The sequence below is a fragment of the Ambystoma mexicanum genome, chromosome 14 (assembly GCF_040938575.1).
Source record: "Ambystoma mexicanum isolate Mex_15411 chromosome 14, UKY_AmexF1_1, whole genome shotgun sequence".
Lineage (NCBI taxonomy): Eukaryota > Metazoa > Chordata > Amphibia > Caudata > Ambystomatidae > Ambystoma > Ambystoma mexicanum.
The window spans coordinates 439366395-439381195 of record NC_090940.1 but is presented as its reverse complement, the minus strand read 5'-3'; the positions used below and the strand labels follow the sequence as shown (position 1 = coordinate 439381195).

General features: G+C 47.3%; 1 protein-coding gene across 2 annotated transcripts in view; it reads left to right on the top strand.

Annotated features, from left to right (window-relative positions):
* The window catches only part of BBOF1 (basal body orientation factor 1), a 441525-nt gene that overhangs the window by 250707 nt on the left and 176017 nt on the right, over positions 1-14801 (top strand). The window lies entirely within an intron of this gene.

Sequence of the window (14801 nt, the reverse complement as noted above, 5' to 3'; positions counted from 1 at the left end):
ATTAGGTGTTTAGAGCGAAAAGGTTAGAGATGCCACCAACGTACCCGGACCCGATTGGGGAGACAGTTCATATACTTTGTGTTAATAGGGTTTTGAGGGAGGGAACTGTAAAGAGCCAGGTTTTGATGCCTTTTTTGAACGAGAGGTAGTTTTCGGTGCGGCAGATGTGTAGAGGAAGAGTGTTCCTGATGGTGGGTGCTGGGATAGAGAAAGCCGAGCCGCCAACTCTAGTAGAGTTATGCGGTGGGATAGACAGGAGCAGAGCTGAGTCCGATCTGAGGCTTCTGGGGAGCTAGTAGTGGATGATTTTTTTCTGAATTAACTCTGGTCCCGCGTGATGTAGAGCTCGGTGTGTGGTGCACATAGCTTTGAAGGTTGTTCATAGGCTAACTGGGAGCCAGTGCAGGATTCTGAGTTTGCGGTGATGTGTTCTCTAGGTGAGAGGGTGAGGAGCAGTCTGTCTCCCGCATTTTGGATACAGGGAAGTTTCCTTTGCTGGTATGGTGGGACGCAGAGATAGAAGGAGTTTGCAGGAGATGGCAATTACTGACTGGAAGGATGCCTGTCGCCTATAAACGGTGGTATTCACTGTAACTAGTCTCCCTCCATCCAGAGAAGTGTTGCAAGGAGGAGTCTTGGAAAATAGCGCTGTCAAATCCATATTGAGTAACACTCCTTGTCATGAATGCAGTATAAGCGAGAGATGTGACACGATCAGGGAGCTGACCCTCTCAACGTGGGGCAGGAGGCCCACCAGGGTGTTTACCAGAGCCAGTCCTGCCTCAACGGTGGGGTGAGGGAGTTGGAAGGGCCCCAGTCTCTGTCCATTCTACCTGCTCCAGGTTGCAATTGTCAAGTACAACTTGAAATCATTCCATGCCAACTTGCTACAATGCTGGCCAGTTCTATTTTACTTCTTTTGTAGGTCTCCCGCATCCAGAAACCCTCGCAGTGGAGAGCAGAGAAGACAACTGTGACAAATCTGAGGATATCGTCCCATATCCTCTAGGGGGATACCTTTTCCATGAGTTCAGGGCGGTGCTTCCACAATACAATAATCCACTTGAGGGCGGTGCGCAGCGGGAGGATCACCTGGGAAAGGAAAACCCTTATGGGACTGGGGACGGTCATCTTCAGGAGATGCAGTATAATCCTGCTGAAGGTCCTTCAACCCCTTGTCTGGAATTAAATTCCCCTCCCTTATGCCCTGATGTGACTTATATGTTTCACTGCGAAACCAATCCAACTAATTAATTCATGCAGAGTAAAAAGCAAACCAGTATTGACTTATTATATCTGAAACCATGTACTTAGACGAGGAAGAGGACTGCAGGGATAAAGATCACTCCGGTAAAACGAAATGAGCAGAGAGAAGAAGCAGTCTGCCAGGGAAGGAGAGAGAGCAAACGTAGCCTTGAAGCCAGCTACTCCGATGCTCACTTACCGAAGAGACGCAAGAGCATCTTATCGTGTCCATACCAATGACGAGGCAAGGGCCGACTACAAGAATGAGAAACCGAAGCGAGAACAAGCGCGAGGGCTACCAGAGCCTCAGGACTCAATCCCACAGCCGAGAAGACGCAAATGGAGAACTATGGTACGCGGGCTGGTGGGAAGGAATAGGTCATCCATGGAAGTCAAGAAAAACACAAAGGACCAAATAACGGTCTGAGATCATTTTGGTTTAATACACTGAGAGAAATAGGAAAAACATGGTGGAGTAGCGTTACCCCGACCAATAATGAATATGTGACAAATGAATGCATATCAAGTAAGCACAAGATAAAATAACTGTTAGCTTGGAAGGAGAGTGAACCAAGCTATTGTGGGCAGCAATTGCGAGTCTGGGAACCACACCCAATTGAAGTAGAGCACATAAGGGATTGAGGGACTCCAGATGAACGCAAGCTTTAAAGGAAGGAAGGCTGCATTCGGGAGGAAGTAAACCAAATGAGCTTGAGGTTGTATTGCGAGTCTGGGAACCACACTCAAATAAGAGACTGAAGATAAAAGATAATCAGAAATAATACGGACCGGAGCCCTACATGGGAAAGAAGGAGAATATAACAAATAACTGGGTCTTGTCAGGAGAGTACACTAAGACCTCTCAATTGTTACTAGTTTGAGATTTGCACCCAAAATAGGAAGATGGAACAAAAGGGGTTTAAAAACCCTGAGACTGAGAAGCGTGTTGTAGTATTGTTTGGAAGACCACTTTGTGTTTTATAAGAAGAGACTGGAAAGACATTTGTCCCTTTTGAAGTCTAGGGTAAAGGAACAACCCCCTAATATTGGAACACTATTTTTTTAATGTTGTTTTTGATTATTTTATGAAGCCCAACTAGCTGAGAACATTTATGTTTACTTGATGAACACTATCTTCTTTTGAGCTAGATCATCCCTGCACCATTTTGTTAGATTATAGAGTGAGGGACAGAAATAGGTTTTGGGGACGTGACTGGGACAGACATTTACTTTTGAAATCCTGACTGTTTTCATTAGTTCTTCTGAGGCAGGCAAACCCCTCTTAGATTTAGGGATAGAGAGTCTTGTCCCCCAACCTTCTGTGAGCAATAAAAGTCTATACCCAAAAACATGCCACCCTTGTGTCCGTGCCTTACTTTTAGTACCTCACACAACCCACCAGCTAAAGTGACAGTGGCAAACAGCATGCAGAACATTGCTTCAAGAGCACCAGCAGTCAGTAAATCCATCTAGCACTGAAAACAAACTCCAAAATCGACTTTTTACAAAGTGGGTTGTCATGACGAGACACTGGCAGACCTGCATTGCTAAAAAGGGGTAGGACTTAAAAGATGTATTATGCTTTCGCACATCTGTAACCCTCCCCAGTGGGAAAAGCAAAGCAGCAATTGGCCTGGGAAACCAGTCATCCACAGGATTCTCTCCATTTGAGCTGGTGTGTGGCCGGAATCCACAGGATGTCCTCGATATTGTGAGAGATGAGTGGAAAGTGTCAGCGAGACTATAGACCAGCAGTCACTCCATGGTACAAAATACCCAGGAAAACATAGAGAATGTACGAAGTCTGGTAAACACTCATCTTGAAACAGTCCAGGTCCGACGAAAGAAAGCCTACAAAAGAGAAACCAGGCTATGCACTTTTCAAGTAGGAGACAAAGTCATGCTGCTTCTTCCCAACCCCCAGAACAAATTACTGGCGAGATGACATGGGCCATATGTCATTACGGAGGTCCTGTCCCACCACACATATTAAGTTCAACAGGTCAATAAAAGAAAACCCTCCCAGCTATACCACGTCAATAAGTTGAACGGATGGTAGGAAAACAGTAATCCCCAACTCCTGGCTCTCTCTGAGAAAAATACCCAAGATACTCCCTTACCAACTCAAGTTCATGGAGTCACAATTCCTCCAGATCATCCTACTTCCAACCACAAAGATCTGGCAAAATTGCTGCAGAGATATCCTGATGTGTTCTCCCTCTATCCAGGCAGGGTTTGAGATGTGTGACAATTTCAGTAGTCTGGCCTTGACAAGAGGCAATGGGGAGTCCTCTCAGCAGGAGGTTGAAGGCATAGTAAGGAGTTCATAGCCAGTCCCAACCTTGAGGGCAGCAGCACTTGAGTGGACCCTAGTCCCTGCTCCCCCCTATGTGCCAGCATGTTCTGTGAAATCAACTGTTATCTCAAGGCATGCCTACATTGCAAGATGCTTGTCAGTCGCTTTATATTTTTTCTAGAGACTCAAAGCTAGAAACAAAGAAGATGCACCGCAAAGAGAGCTTCTACCAGCTGCCCACAGTAGCAGCAGAGAACCCTCAGCCTGACCATCACCCACCAGTTTCCTAGCCTTCTGCAGGACCATCCTATGTAGTGGAAGGGGAGGGAGCAATACCTACATGTGGCAGAGAGAACAGCTGCGAAATGGCTACTGTGGCAGACAGATGCAGCAACCACTGGCTAACCTGGAGACCATGAGAAACTAGTGGAGAAACAACAACCCCTCACGCCCTGGGACTTATCAGTGAGTCACTATGACCGGGTGCCACCAACACTAACAGAGACAATGTTTTTTTCCTGGGAAACCATGGCCGTCCAGCTGCTGGCCTGCGTGACAAAAGTGGGTGGGGCCTAGCCCCCCATTTCCAACTTCACAGGATTGGTCACTGCACTGTGCAAGAAAGACAGGGCCAGATTGGCCAGGGTAAGAGGAGCAATCCCAGAAGGTAGGGGGGTATGAGGACGTGACAGGAAGTGGGAAGTATGTGATATTTGGGGGAGAACAAAGGGGGAGGATGACCAAGAGACTAGCAGGAACTAGGAAGGAGCAGTAGACCTCACAGGTGATTTATTGGTGAAGGTGTGGTATTGGCTAGAGAGGGAAAGTGGTACTGCTGTGTGTGTGTGTGTGTCAAGTGTGGTTAGAAAGTTAAGTGCAGGGAGTTACTGTGACATGTATGGTACTGAATGAAAGAAGGGTGTTTGTGTAATTTATTTTTTGTTTGTTTATTTGGATATACAGTCTTTTCATCGCAAAAAGATTCAAAGACTCTTTTTCCATCGAAAAATGTTCATTGAAAGACTTTGGGCCTCATTACGAGTCCGGCAGTAACCGAGCCGGAAAAACCGTCAGGTTACCGCCGGACCCGATTACCATTCTGCCTCCGTGATTCCCGGAATCACTGGGGCATTACGACCCCGGTGACCCGGGAATTCCAGAGGCGGAATTGTGTAAGTCCCCATTCCCATGGAGCCCCATAGGACTCCATGGGGATGGGGACAATGGAAACACTGGTTCCTTCTATTACAGAGCCAGTGTTTCCATGTCCGCCTGCAGACGGGTGGTGTTAAACCCGCCAGGTCAGACCTGGCGGGAGTGACACCTCCCGCCTGCAGGACTCTTAATCAGTCGGTCCGGAAAGAACTGTGGCAGCAGTTTTACCACCACCGTTCTTTCTGGACCGGCAGGGTTAATTGAAAAGATCTTTCAATGAACATTATTTTTCTTCGAAATTTGATGTATGTATTTTTGAGTCCGGGAAAGGGTTACATTTCATTTTCAATAAAAAAAAGAAAAACATCACCTCGATGAAAATGTTCAGATGGAAAGACATAACCGCTTATTTTGCGCTTATACAATAAGAAAATACTGTTTCAAAGCACCTACAGAGCAGGGAGGGAGCAGGGGAGGCAAGTACATTGCAACACAATATTTAAGGAAACAGAGGGGGTGGTGAACTTACTATGCCTTGTGGGTATTCAGAACGTGAAAGTGGAGAAAGGAAGAGGGAAGAGTTGGGAAGGTGTGCAGATGCTAAGTGCTGTGGATAGACAGGAGCTGGGAAGAATTGGTGTGGTAGGTCAAGAACCCGAGGATGCAAAAGGGCCAAGTACACTGATTCAGCAACTGTAGGATTAGCAGAGGAGAGGAGGAGGGAAAGAGGAGGAAAAGAGGAAGGTCTTAAGGAGCTTCCGGAATTTGAGAAGATCCTGCTCAAGGCGCAGGAGAAGGGGGAGGCTGTTCCAGAGGAGGGATCCTGCAAAGAAAAGAGAGCAACCCCCTGCCCTCTGTTTAGCAAAATGCTTTACACACAGAGAGTTGGTGCCAGATGAATTAAGTGGTCTAGAGGGAGAGTATTAAGTGAGATAAAGTTGAAGATACTGTGGTCCCCCGGCCCAGACACACTTGTGCATGATGCTGAGGGAATACATTTTATCTGTGCAGCAACCGGGAGCCAGTGAAGACTTTTTAGTGCAGGAGAGATGCGGTCCCTGGGCTTAAGGCCAAGGATAGGTCTTGCTGCCCTACTCTGGATAAGCTGGAGGGTCACAGGCTTGAGGAGGGAAGGTTCAGGAGGAGGCTGTTACAGCAGTCAAGTCTAGAGAGAACCAGGGCTTGAGTCACATTGAGCCTCTGAGGGAAAGTGAGAAAAGGTAAAATTCCTTTGAGAAGGAAGAGCTGATAGGTGGACTTCTTGGCAATGTCTGAGTGTGAGGGAGGAAGGAGAGAGATGAGTTGAAGATGACACCAAGGTTTCTAGCTTCAGTTGAAGGTGAAAGGAGAGAGCCCAAGGAGCAAGGTCAGAGTGAGGGGAAGAAGGAGGGAGCAGGGGACCCAATCGGAAGGATCTCACTTTTACAGGCATTGAGGCAGAGATCATTGGCGGTGCACCAGGACTGGATGGCCGATAGGCAGTCAGGGATAATGGAGGGTGCAAGAGAGTCAGCAGGGAGTCTTAGAAGAGTGTGTTGTCTGTGTAACACTGGAAGTTGGAGGAGAAGGAGGTGATGAGGCATGTAAAGAGAGCAAGGTAGATGTTAAAGAGCCAGGGGGAGAGATTAGAGCCCTCGGGGACACCACTGGTGGAAATGGAAGTAGGAGAGGAGAAGAGGCCAAGGATGACTTGGGAGGACCGGTTAGTGAGGAAAGAGGAAAGCCAATCCAGTGCTGCTCTGAGATACCAAGTGTATCATGGAGCCTTTGTATGAGGATGGAATGGTTTTCTGCAGAGGAGAGATTAAGAAGGATGAGGACAGCTGGAGAGTTGGAGTCCAGATATGCGAGCAGTTCTTCGCAGGTGTTCAGAAGAGCAGTTTCTGTGCCTCTGGATGCTCGAAATCCAGATTGATGGTTGTGGAGACCATCAACAAGTTCAGTGTGAGAGTTGAGTTGGGCCAGGGCCAGCTTCTCAAGCAAGTTCCCCAGGAAGGGGGTGATGGAAAAAGGACGATAGCTGGTAGGGCAGGTTGGATCAGAGGAAGGTTTTTTCAGGAGTGGATGCACAAGCAAGTGCTTAAGGGGGAGGAGAATGATGCAGTGACAAAAGAGTGATTGCAGAAATCAGCAAGAGTAGGGTCAAGAGAGGCAATGTTATCCTTGATGGTCCTGGATAAACAAGGGGAGACCTGTTTAGAAGAGACCTTCATGGAGCGGACAGCTCTGGTAACTTTTTCGTGTGTGACAGAAGAGAAGGAGGAAGGAGGGATTGTGGAGGGGGTATGGGATGGGATGTGAGGGAGTGTAGATAGGAAGGTGAGAATGTCCTGAGTTTTTGTGGTAAAGTATGAGGCCAATGTATTGCAGAGGGCCTGTGGAGGAGAATGGGAGAAGGAGACTGCGTACGGGTTGGCTAGTTCCCTGCAGATTTTGAAAAGTTCAGCTGAGTTATCGGATGCCCCGGAGATCCGTGCCTGGATGTGTGCTCTTTTCTTTGCATGGATGGCGAGTCTGTATTGCCTTTGGATCAGGCGGCATGCCAGTTTGTCTGAGGATGAGCCTGAGGTCTGCCACTTCCGTACTGCTGCCCTGCAATTACATTTCAGGGCTGCAAGTTGGGTGCTGTACCAAGTGTTACGCTTTGAGGTAGGTTTCAGATGGATCCTCATGACTGGGGCAAGAAAGTCAAGAGTGTTGGTGATCGAAAGATGTAGGTTGCTGAGGGCAGTTTCAGAGGTGGGGCAGTGAGGGGGGATGAAAGTGGAGGCGAAGGCTGCCACAGTCACTTGTTTCATTTGAGGGAGGAGTGAGTAGTAGTGTGGAAGAAGGAGTAGTTGTGTTGAGGAGAGAGTAGTTGTGAAGGAGGGAATAGTAGTGTGGAGGAGGAAGTCGTAGTATGGAGGAGGGAGTAGTAGTTACGAGGAAGGACTAGTGCAAGAGTGACAACCTTTTTGGAGGGTCTGGACTTGGTGGTCAACACAGCAAAGTCGGCGGTGTTGGCCTGCTGGAAGGGGAGACAAAGGATTAATTGTAAGGCAATGTACTGTGTGAAGAGTGTTATCCCAAGGGTTGACCATTTTGATTACCTGGGTGTCAGATTTTCCACCAACATGGATGCTATGGCTCAGGTAAACAAACAGGTCCTGCAGTTCAAGCAGGCATTCGGTTGGCTCTCCAGGGCCATGTTTATGTTCAAAGCAAAGTCAATAGCCCCCTTGCTCCAGTTATACAAGGGAAAAGCGGCTTTGGTTGCTAAATTTGGGATGGAGCTGTGGGGCCATGCCAATGTCAAGGCAGTTCAGACTATGGAGAACCAATTTTTGAAAAACTTGTTGGAAAACCCAATTCTGGCTTCGAATTTCGGAGTACGTATGGAACCAGTGACACAATTTTTCTGCTGCCGGTATTGCACTGGCTTAGGTTATGGGGCAATGGCAGGGCGCCATTTACCCGTGAATTAATAATTTTTCTGATAGGTAAGGACCTGGGAGATAAGATCCCGTGGCTGTCCCACATCATGAAACAATTAAGGGGGATAAACTCCATGTATCTGTATCTACCCAGCAGTATGCTCTCCAGGGGAGAAATAAACTGATGGTCTGCTTGTTTTCATGAGTCTGTGTATTTGGAGAGAGAAAGTATGGAAATTATGAAGCCAATGAATCGTGGGCTGATGACCATAATGTCCCCGGGTTGTCAGCACTATCTATTATGGGTAGAATCGCCCATGGATCGCGTCCTCATATCCAGGGCGAGGTTTAACTGCATCCGCCTAAAGGCTCTGGTGGTAGCATGGGCCGGGGTGAGTGCAGATCGATCTTGCCCAATATGTGAAGCTCCATATAAGGACCTGGCACACCTGATCCTCTTTTGCCCTGCACAGGCGAGAAAACGGCTTATACGACTGCTACTAAGGGAAATGGGCATTGTGCCATATAGGCCAGCTCTAACTTACCTGTTATGTGTAAACTCACCACAAGTGGGCTGGTCTTTACACTCGTACCTAAAAATAGCACTCTGTCATAGGAAATTATTGCTTGATATATTGCCCTGACAATGAGATTTTATATATTGAACAATGAATTGAATTTGTAATCCATTCCGCTTGTTGTTGTCTTTGCTGTGGCTCTGTAATGGTATGTGTTTTTATCGTGCTATAATTGTGAGTTTTTTACATTTTAAGGAATTGAATTTGTAACTCTCCCCATTTGTTGTGGTCATATGATGGTATATGTCTTTGTTGAGATATAACTGTTATGTATTTTTTAATATCTTGCAATGGTTTTATGGATTGTTTTTTATTCGAATCTAAATGAACTTGATGATGACGATGAGTACTCTAGCTGAGCAGATTGGAATTGAGGAAGATAGCAGTCAGAGGGAAGGGAAGAAGATTGACTGGAAATAATCGGATAGAGAACAGGAAAGCAAGGATTCTGAGAGAGGTGGTTTTTGATCCTGATGGGGTTCATACTCCTATGGTATTTATCAGATATGAATGGGTTATTGGTTTTACTTTTGGGTAAGGGAGATTCACTGGGTGGAAGAGATGATGAGTGGGCATTGCTTATAAAAGCTTCGAGGACTTTGTTCCCCTCAACATCCTCTCTGTGATGGTACCGTGTTTTACCTGAGGTATTCCCCCAAGCATAACCCTGGGTTCCCCTACCCAGGTGATCCTCCCCCACTGGTCCACCCGCAGGAATTGGATCCAACAGCGATGGCTGTGTCCTGGCCACTTGAATAAGGGATTCCTCAAGGCTTTACTTGGAGAATACCCTCAGGTTTCTAACAGCTGTCAGATAATTTTTGGTCTAGGACTACGCCCAGAGTTTTGACTTTGGGGAGGGTCGTTCTGGTGCGGACTGAGATGTTAAAAGCCTTGTATTCATTCCACAGTTTCCTTAACTGGGCGGTCGTGCCTGCAATCATCAGTTTCTGTTTTGTGTGTGTTAAGCGCCAGACCATTGTCCACCATCCATGATCCGATCCGGTTATAAATGTTGTTTTCCGTGAGTGTGTCTTTGAATTGGTCGACGCAAAGGGTAATAAGACACTGAGTGTTGTCTGCGTAGCTTGCATACAGGGTTCTTTTCCTCCTCTTCCAGCATTTCAAAAAGGGGGGGATGGCAGAGATGTTAAACAGCATGGGTGAAATGTACACCCCCCTGTGGTACTCTGCATAAGACCGGGTAGTTATTGGCCATGGCATCATTGTAGAAGACCTTCGCCAGTCATGCTGATAAAAAGGAGTTGACCCAAGCTGCTGCTTCGGGGGAAAATAAGACCATGTCACAAAGCCTCTGCACCAGTATTTTTTGGTCCACCAACTGAAAAGCCAATGACTGGTCGAGCAGCATCAACATCACAGTGCTGCCCCTGTCAAAGTGATGTAAAATGTTAGATTTGAGGTCAAGCAGGGTGGATTCAGTGCTTTGAGCCTTCCTAAAGCCAGATTGTTTATGTCCCAGAAGGTTGTGAGATTCTAGAAATTCTTGAATCTGTAAACGTGCCACTGTGTCCAGAATCTTCAAAAAGAACAGGATATTGGTAATGGGGCGATAGTTCTCTGATAAAGCCGGGACCAGAGATGGTTTCTTCAATAATGGTGAGATCCAGGGGTGCTTAATGAGACTGGGAACATTGTTTTTGTGAAAAGAGCAGTTTATGGACTTTGTGATAAGGGGTAGAAGTTGTACTGCACAAGCTTTAATAACCATCGCAGGGTAGATATCCCATTTGCATGTGGTAGGTTTGAGGCGGGACAATATACCAGAGATTTCCAATTCCGTTACTTCATGGAAAGAAAAAGGCAAAAGCATGGCCAAAGGCAAGTTTTTCTTGGCAGTAGCCCTAGTGAGGTCTGGGATGGTACCCTTGACCCATACCCTTTCTCGGATTTTGGCTTCCTGATGGCTGGTGCACCATTTAGCGTCTTTGATGATTTTAGTGGAGACAGGGCATGGGGATTCAAGTTCTTTTAAAATCTTGAACAATTCTCTAGTGGTAGATTATGCCTTGGCAATTCTATTATCATATGACAATTTTATTGCTTCACAAAGGGCTGTTTTGTAGAGTTTTGCTGCGCTTCTGTATTTGTTTTTATTGTCTAGGGACTGGTATTTGTTCCAGAGCTGAAAGGACCTTTTTTTTGTCCTGAGTTTTTGGATTTCAGCTGAAAACCTGTCTTTAGAATGTGTCACCTTCGTGAGGCATGTTTCTTCTGTGGCCAATTGGTTGACTGCTGTGGTGAGCATGATCTGGTATGATATATGGTATTTATAACGCGTCTATACACAAGTGCTTGCTTCAGGCTTCAGCCAGGTCATTTGTATAATTAAGATTAGTTAGGTTTTGAAAGATTGGTGAGAAATATGGTTCCAGCACAGCTGCAGATAGCTTACGTAGGTTCCTGTATTTAGTCCAGCTACAAGTCGCTGGGTTTTTGATGGGCTTGGAGGTGGAGGGCACTGAAAAATGTATAATGAAATGGTCCGACTAAGGACAGGGTGTCACTTTGATATTCTCAAGGTTGACCCTGTTAGTGGCCAGCCAGTCCAGGGTTCTTCCTTTTGACATGGGTGTCAGCCTCCACATGCTAGCGAAACTCCAGCGCCGTCAGTGTGGAGTTGACGAGGTCAGCCATATTTTCTGTGGGGTCGGAAAGTCCCAAGTTCAGATCTCCAAGGACGATCAGTTTGGCTATGGGTTTCAGGAGGGGGAGGATTGCATTGCTGAGATGAATAAGAAAGTCAGCCATTTTATCAGGGGAACGGTAGATAAGGATGATATTAATAGTGGCTTTGGGGTCTGCGTGAAAGCTTGACACATAAGATGTCACAGTCTGCCACAGCAACACCTAAGATTTGATGGACCTGAAATGAGGCACGATAGATCAAGGCTACCACCCTCCATCCCACCCCCACCCCCACCCTGTTGGCGGTCTGTGCGAAGAATCCTGTATCCTGATGGGATGACTGGAGTGAGTGCTGGTCCGGCAGCCTCATGGAGCCAGCTCTCTGTAATGGCACAGATCTCTGTAATGGCACTGAGATCTATGTCAATTTCGATGATGTAATCTGCCACTTCTGTGGTATGCTTTACAGGTAAACGGGTGTTAAGCATTATACATGCAAGGGAGTTTCGTTTTTGTGTCCGAGGACACTGGTCTGTCAAGATTCATTATTTGTGGGTCTGGCCTCAGGCTGGGGGAGGGATGCTGAGTTGGGGGATGGCGCGAAAGAATGTGCCATATTAGTTGAAGGATCCTCAACACTAAACGGGGTAGCTTCTAGGTCCATCTCATCTGTTCTATCAGTAGTCCCTACGTTGTCCTGCCTAAGGGGCCCATTAGAGATGGAGCAGGACGCCCTAGCAGCAACAATGAAACTTTCTCCCATTCTAGCATTAAAGAACAAGGCCTTCCCTTTCTATATTAATGCCATCAGAGCGCAAAAAACTCTTCCCTCAACTTGTAGGCCATTGAGACATGAATTGGCATTTTCTAATTGTATTGTATTGTGATTTGTAGGCTGTACACCAATCTGGTTAGGTAGTTGCGAGGGAGGAGAATTAGCAAAGGGTGCAAGTACGAGTGAGAATCGGGTCCACTTTTGTGGGCTTGTGGCTTGGAGAGTTTAGAAGATTATCTATTGCATTGAAGAATATATGGGCACAATTTGGTGGATGTAATATAATGTAAAGTGGTCTTTTATAGCAGAACTGCTGCCATTTTGATGGTCATTTAAGTATTGATCTGGAAAAGAAAAGAGCGAGTAGGAAGTTAGATTGCGAAACCTGTTGGAGGGTGAACAGTGGAATTAACAGATTCCTGTTAATAGATGGAATATGGCAGTGGCACTTGTGTATTTGTTTTCTGGGAGAGAACCTAAAATCTATTAGCCACCAATGCCTGTATACCTGGAAAGCCACTGGTCTGTTAAAAGGGATTAGCATGTGTGGTGCGTGGTCGCTATTTTGCAAAGCACAGAGACCACTCTATAGCTCTGGTAATTGTTCCAGTGTCCCTGCCCCGCACTTGTTGCATTCGGATAGTGGGAAAATCCGATCTCTATTTATTTATTTTATTTATTGAGCATTTATCTGGCGTGTATACAACAACATGGTGCTTCCAAGTGCCACAACGCAAGTGGGCAGGGAACAAGGGGAGTAAATACAGTGCAAAAAGTACAGTAAGTATGTAAACATGGTCCTACTAAGCCTTGTGACATTCGGATGTGCAAGTGCAGTGAAGGGAAGTGCAGGAGGGGGGGGGGGGAGTAAGGTATGGGCAAGTGCTGGTGAGCCCGGGAGGGAAGTGAAAAGGGGTGCCAGGGGGAGGAGGCTGGAGGTAACTGGCTGGTGCTGGGCAGAGGGATCACAAGGAGTGGGATGCACAGCTGCCAGGCAGGGGGCCCACAAAGGCAGTGCTGAGGGGGGAAGGGTACTAGTGTCGATGGGCAGAGGGCCTTGTAACCTGTGGGATTCATGAAGGACCAGACTGCCAGTCTCAGTGGCAGTAGGGTGGTTAGCAGGGGAGGGAAAGAGGTAGAGGAAAGCAGAGTTTTGCAAAGTTACTGGAACTTAAGGAGGTCCGGCTCAAGTCTGAGAAGGGCAGGGAGGCTGTTCCAGAGAGGGGCACCAGCCGAAGAGAGAGACCTTCCGTCGCCATTCTCTGCTTGTAGAAGCATAGGACAACCAGACCGTTGGGGTTAGAGGAGTGGAGGGTTCTAGCAAGGAAGTATGTAGGGAGTGAAAGTTGGAAATAGCATGGCCCCAGGCCCCAGAAAGCCTTGTGGATGATGGAGAGGGTCTTGAATTTGATACTTGGGCCACCGGGAGCCAGTGGAGAGATTTTAGGGCTGGAGAGATAGTCCTTGGGCTTGAGGCCAAGGATAAGTCTTGAAGCCCTATTCAGGATTTGCTTAAGGGGGCGAAGAGAGGAAAGGGGGAGATTGAGGAAGAGGCTGTTGCATTGCTGTAGTCCAGCCTTGAGAGGACCGGAGCTCTAGAGGTGTTGAGCTTCTGGGGAAAGGTGAGGAAAGGGGGAATACCTCTAAGGAGGTGAAGGTAGAAGTGAGCTTTCTTGGCAAGATCCAAGATGTGAGGGGTGAAGGGGAGAGAGGAGTCCAAGATGACCCCAACGTTTTTAGCCTTGCGGGATGGTGAGGGTAGAGGGCCTAAGGAGAGCAGTCAGAGGGTAGGAGGTCAACAGGGCGCAGGTGTCCCAATGAGAAGGATCTTTGTCCTACTGGTATTAAGACAGAAATCATTAGCCGCACACCATGCCTGGACAGCAGTCAGGAAATCAGGGATGTGAGAGGAGGAGGAGGTAGCAGAGGGAAGTTTGAAGGAGAGCTGTGTGTCATCAGCATAACATTGGAAATGAGGAGAGAAGGACGAGATTAGGTGAGCAAGAGGGGTGAGATAGATATTGAAGAGCCACAGCGATAGGATAGAGCCCTGGGGTATGCCACAAGTAGAGAGTAAGGTGGTGGAGGAGAAAGGGCCCAGTTACAGCTAGGAAGGGCGGCTACTGAGGAAATAACTCAGCCACTCAAGTGCTCGGTCCGTGATGCTGAGGGTAGCACAGAGCCATTTTAAGAGGATAGAAAGGTTGACCATGTCGAAGGCAGAGATCAAGGAGAATGAGAGCAACAGGGGAGTTAGAGTCTGGATTTGGGAGCAAGAATTCATGGGTGTTCAGGAGAGCAGTTTCCGTGCCTCTAGATGCCCGGAATCCAGATTGATGGTCATGGAGACAAACAACAAGTTCAGTATGAAGGGTCAGTTGGGGGAAGGCCAGCTTCTCCAGGAGTTTACCCAGGAAGGGGGTGGTGGAGATAGGGTGATAATTATCCAGGCAGGAGGGGTCAGACCCCTGCTTTTTTAGGATAGGGTTCACAAGGGAATGCTTGAGGGATAGCGGGAAAGAGCCAGTGGTGAAGGAGTGGTTACAGAATTTGGCAAGAGCCAGGGCGAGAGAGGAGATGTTGTCCTGGATGGTTCTGGAAGAGCAGGGAAGCACCTTTTTGGATGAGACCTTCATAGAGTGGACAACTATAGAGACTTCATCAGGTGCAATGGGCAGGGGGAGGAGAGT